This window comes from Strix uralensis, chromosome 1 (genome assembly GCF_047716275.1).
Source record: "Strix uralensis isolate ZFMK-TIS-50842 chromosome 1, bStrUra1, whole genome shotgun sequence".
Taxonomy (NCBI): Eukaryota; Metazoa; Chordata; class Aves; order Strigiformes; family Strigidae; genus Strix; species Strix uralensis.
This window is the reverse complement of record NC_133972.1, coordinates 68,112,626-68,118,614: the sequence shown is the minus strand read 5'-3', so window position 1 is coordinate 68,118,614 and position 5,989 is coordinate 68,112,626.

The window sequence follows — 5,989 nt, the reverse complement described above, 5'->3', positions numbered from 1 at the left end:
AAAAAGCCCCAACATGTTACATAACTGTGCTGGATTTCCAAGAAAAACACACAGCCATGCAACAGACAGTTAATGTCTGCAAAATTCCACATCTCTTTTAAAATGCCCTCTGGGGCCAATTTAATACTTTCCAGACCCTTCCCCTTCCCCCCCCCACCTCCCCCCATTTGATAAAAACCAGCAGTGAAATATCAGGAAATGGTCCTCAGCTGTGGTAATGTTTTCATTTGCCCAGAGTCCGAGCTTTTGAGCTGTTCCCCAGCCCCTCTGCCCCAGCCTTCTGGTGCTTTTGGCATTCCAGGAGCAGGCAGGTGACTTGGGCTTGCTCTCTGTCAGGCTTTCGTTACTCACAGCCAAACTCGGCTCTGCAGGCTGCCTTCAGGAAAAAAAAAAAGAAAAACAAAAACGATGCATGCAAACAGTGGGTCTGCAGAACTGAGGACAGTTTATACAAACTGCTCCCTTCGAGCTGACAATAAACTTTCCCCTTGCAAAGCTGTCTGCCCACTCCTAAACATACCATCAAAGCCACCCTTTCTCCTAAGTGTATGATCAAAAACACCCTTTCCAAAGACATTTGCTTACTTACGACAAAGGAAAAAAGAAAAGCTGAGTTTGATATGTTTATCCTGTTATTTTTAAAGAAAAAGTATTTGTTTCTACTTGAAGGTGTTTAGCTTTTATGGCGTCCCATGGGTTGTTGAACAAGTAATAAGATATGCAGGTTCAGAACAGCACCACTAATTAAGTCTTACAAACGTATGAGAAAAAATACACAAGAGGAAGAAGGAGAGAAAAGAGATTTCAAAGTAAAACAAAAGAATATGCATTATGTACATATGGACAAGATATATGCATTATACTGCAGGCCTCAAACTGCAAGCACTTACACTGTGTGTAATACTGCTCTTGAAGTAGGTTCCAGTGTGAGCTACCCTGGTAATTTTATTTGTGTGTGTATTCATGTGGCTCTTTTGCAAAGCTGTCAGGCAGGCTCCTTGATCTGGACAGCAGAAAAGCCACAAACAATGGGGTCTGATTAACTGTGAAGGCCACAACCTTAACCTTTGAAAGTCACTATTCCTCTGCTTTCAGTCACCCAGGAATATAGCAGCAAGTCTGTATGTGTTGCTCTTTCTTTCCACCAATCCCCTCTCAAGAGTGACAACTGAAGAGGCTGGGAGAGCCCTTGCCCTCTCCACACTTGGCCATCTTCAAGTGAATCCCAGCTTGATGCCAAGTCTTCACCTTTGTCTTTCACTTATCTGGAAAGAGAGGTGGAAGAAAGAGAGCCTGATCCATGCCAGACCAAAGGGTGTACACTCATCACCTCACTCAGCTGCTTCTGGAGCCTCGAGTCACACAGCACTACCTGTGCAAACTAACTAGGTTTTGTGTGAATGCACATGTGCTGGCTCAAGGGATAAAACCGCCCCCTCCAATTTTACCCTTATCTTTTCTCATCTTTGTAGTTTTGCATCTAAGTCCCTTTGACTCATGCAAACCAATGTGGTTGTATTGTCTGTTCCTATAATCCATATGCTCCTGAATTATCCCAGATATCTTGCTTGCCAAATGCAAGGTCAAAAAACTTTCATTGCAGACACAAAACCTCAAAGACAGTTGACATAAGGACATCAAGAGAGACTGTAGCAGGATAGGTTTAAGATGGATGCGCTGAGCTGAAAGCAGTCCATGTCTTTTAGCTGCTTCAAGTTTCATAATTTCCTAGTGCGGGTATGTTAGAAATCAAGTTTTGCAGAAAAATGAGGAAAACAAATGGGGATATGCTTTAAAGTCATACAAACAAGCCCCACACGGCCATCCCCCCATAATCCTAGTACTGCAAAAATCTCAGAACTGATCTGACTGTGTAACTGCAGCCTGGGACATTTACTCACCACTACTAGAGCAGCAATGCCAACATTTGTTTAGTTACTTTATTCCCAACTATTCCATTGCAATCTCTAGGACATACTCGAATTTCCATTTTAAAAAAGTTAAGTCATTATTTCCGCTACTTGGACACCGTCAAATAGCAAAATGTTTAGGCTTTTGCACATCCTAATAGTATATGAATAACCAGTCAGGTTATGTAAAGAATGAGCTTTCTATATCTCATGCAGGCTATCCATAATTTCTAAATTTGCCTGAATTCCAAATAAAAAACCCCAACCGTACCATGTTCAAAAATCTCCATTTAAAAAAGCCACATTTTTAATTATACAGCTTGGGGACGGGTCTCAAAGTATGCTTTTTTTCAGCAGAAACAAACGCTGTCATTTGGTTTTGATTTTTTAATCCCCAATGGTAAAGTCAATGAAACGTATCTCCAAAAATAAGAAGTTAAAATGCTCAACTAAAAAATGTCCAAAGTCAGAACTGTAGTTCCCAAATCAAAATTCCAAAGAAAATTACCTACTTTTATTAAGCATTTAATTTAAAATGTAACCATGTGTCAAAGTTTTACCTTCTAACTTTGTACAGAATAATTTATTGTCTTAAAATTTTAAGGGTAGAAAGACTGATTAAAAATCATTGATTATAGGGAAACTAAGTCTTTGCAGACAGACTGTGTCTAGATCTGAATCAAAGAAATAATTAAGATCTTGAAAGATTTAAAGTGTTTTTTCCCCAGACGGTCTAAGACACAGAGACTAATTTTGTTGAATGCCACTGAGATCCAAGAAGAAATAGAGTTAGTTGCAAGGGTCCATACAAATTCCTTAATTCATCTAATTTTAGTGTGGCAAGTTTCACATTAGGGGGTCACATCCTGCATCCCTTGTTCCCCCAAAAGCTCATTGAAGTTTCCTTGCAATGCTGAATGACCAGACTCTCAGATTGTTTAGATATCTGGCTGAGTGCAAATAGTAAGCAACATATGGAAGTGAGTTTGTATTTCTTTGTTCAGTTGTCATCAAAGATAGATTGGGGTCAACCACCTAAGACTTATGTTCATTCCAATGGTTAATACAGGCTACGTTTTTCCTGCATGCCTCTACTTTGTTTACAAAGTAAAAAGAATTAAAGAAGGTAATAAAGCACTAAGTCTGCAGAAAATATCCTTGCTGCATCTTTTCTTACAATATCTTCTGCAAATGTGCTTGGAAAGTAGTAAAACAATTACAGTAGACAAAAAGTTTAATTGTGAAAGATGAGAAAAAGCATTTAAGTATTCTGTTCCCTTTTCAATACTTGACCAATTGAGTTTTATTAGTGGCCTTAAGTAGACACTTGTAAAACTTGTACCACTGAGGACGGCTTAGACCTTCTGCAAATTGAACCACTTGTTAAGATGTCTAGTTTTAATCATCCCCAATTTTGTGTTGAACCTGTCTAATCTTGTTTCCTATTTTGTGAGGGTGGCATAACACTGCAGTATCTTTCACAGTAAATACAGTTAAGTTGAATTAATCAGTGTTTCCGCAACAGTTTGAGAATTCCAAATGAAAAAAAGCCTGTAAAAACAAAAATTAGTTATTCTTGCAAATCCACTAAGATGTATCCTTAGGGATCTGAAAGTAGTTTTTAAATCTGTGTGGCCCAAGTGAGGTGGAGAGAGGATGAGGGGAAGGAGAATCAAAGGGTTTCTTTTTTGCTAGTTTCTTACTCCTGAAGCTCAGTCCTTCTACCATTAGTGTGTGTAAACATTAGTGTATATACATATGAACTAAAGCTTCTGTGAACACATCAAGCAGAGGGGATGCTAACTGGTGTACTGTTCAGTGGTGTAAAGAGGAATCTACTTCACGTGGTTACATGCCTTAAGTGACTGAGAAGACATAGCTTCTGCTATTTTCTATGTGAGCAGTTTACAGTTGGGGCCGGGGGGAGGGCACGTGCATTTTTAAACACATACACAGCTACTGACAAAGGAGGAGGATAATGCATTTTGTATGTCTGTAGTGGATGACAACAAGGAATAAATGGGTTTAAGCAGCAGCAGTATCAACTGATGTCCGTCATTGGGACAAATTTTCTACTGATAGGGATACCCTGGACTGGACTAGATTTTTAGGGAAAGGGAGGCTACTGAAAGTATTTAGAAACACATCAGATCAACATCTGCCAGAAGAAGGACCCAGGTATTCCTGCTTGGAGACAGAGGCTGACCTACAGAGAGGAGCTTCATCTCTGCCACATTATTTCCTATTGCAGGTTACACAAAATGCGCTTTCAGGGACTACTAGAAAGATGGAATATACGGATGTCATGGTTTGAGCCCAGAGGACAACTGAGCACCATGCAGGTGTTCACTCATCCCTTCACCCCCAGCACTGGGAAGGAGAAAATGAAGCAAAAGGCTCAGGAATGGAGATAAGGACAGAGAGGGGTGTCTCATACATTATGGTCATGGGCAAAAGGCAGACTCATTAGGGGAAGAAAAAGAACAAAAGAACATCACTTTAACTCAAAACACTAACAACAACAACACTTAACAGACAGAATGGGACAGTGAGAAGCATTAGCACATCTTGAAAACACATCCTCCACCCCTCCCTTCTTCCCGGACTCAGTTTTGTTCCCAATACCTCTATCTTCTCCTCACAGTGGTGCAGGGCCAGGGAATGGGGGGTTTTCAGTCAGTCTGCTACTCCTTCCTCCAAGGTGGGAGGGAAGCACTCCTCTTCATTCTTCCCCAGATCCACATGGTTCCCCTTTCACAGGAGACAGTCCTCCATGAACTTTCTGTGTCATGAGTCCTCCCCACAGGATGCATTCTTCCCGAGATGCTCTGGCATGGGTCACCCCCACGTGTTGGAGTCCTCCCAGTGCCTAACTACAACAGCAGGGGCTGTTTCACCCCACAGAGTCCCAACCTTCTTCGGGAGCAGCCACCTGCTCTGGTGTGGGGTCCTCCACAGGCTGCAGGCAGATCTCTGCTCCACTGGTGGCAGAGAGGGCAGCCCTGCCATCTCACCACAGGATACAGGGAGGGGTATCTGCTCCGGCGCACCTCCCCTCCCTCCTTCCTTCCACTGACCTTGGTGTTCACATAGGTGTCCTTCTTGTGACTCCTCCTCACAACTCCCACTCTTCCTTCCAGATTCCCCTTCTTAAACATGTTATTTCAGAGGCACAGCCACCATCACTAATTGGCTCGGCCTTGGCCAGGGACGGGTCCGACTTGGAGCTGGGGGAGCTTCAAGAAGCTTCTGACAGGGGTCACCACTGTAGCCCCCTCCCCTACTACCAAAAACCCCACCACACAAACCCAGCACAGAATTATCTTTGTCTTTGTAATTCTCCTAATTCAGGTCTGGACATAAAAGGACAGAGTTTTGTTCTCCATAAAATATAATCATGAGGCATGCAGTTAGACTATGAACATTAGTTAAGCCATCATAAGATAGATTGGGCATCATTCACTATGTAGCGATTGTTTATGGTGTAATTTGGCTGAGCGTTCCACTTAACCCCTATCCCAAACCACTGAGCAAAAAAGCAGAAGGTGAATGTCCTGTAGACAAAATATACTCCTATTAGAGCATACCAACACCTGGATTTTCACCCACTGGAAAAGTAATGTACCTGTCCTACAAGCCACTCTAAATAGCCTTTAACATTCACTGTGCAACTTTGGCAGCTTTAGAATCAGAAGAGAGATTTTTGGCACATCAGTACAGAAGGTACGTAAATACAGTAGGACTGACCAATACATTAATCATTTGGGGGCAAGTATGTAAAGGATGATACAGCATCCTGGGGGAAGGTACCTTGCAACCAAAGGGTGCAGAAACAGAACAACCCAAAGGGAGAGAATATAACCCATGTGATTTTCTCTTTCCTTCCTTTCCACTTTGTCCTTAGATATGTGTAGTTTGTGCTGGAGAAGTGAGGGGGGACATCTGGCCACCTGTGGAGAGCCACCACCATATCTGTGCAATAATAAAGGTTTTCTAGGAGCCCAGGTGGTAGCAATTTTGGCTGTTGCCTGTACTACAATACACATAATAAGCCCTCTCCTGCTGTGTCTTCAGCTGAG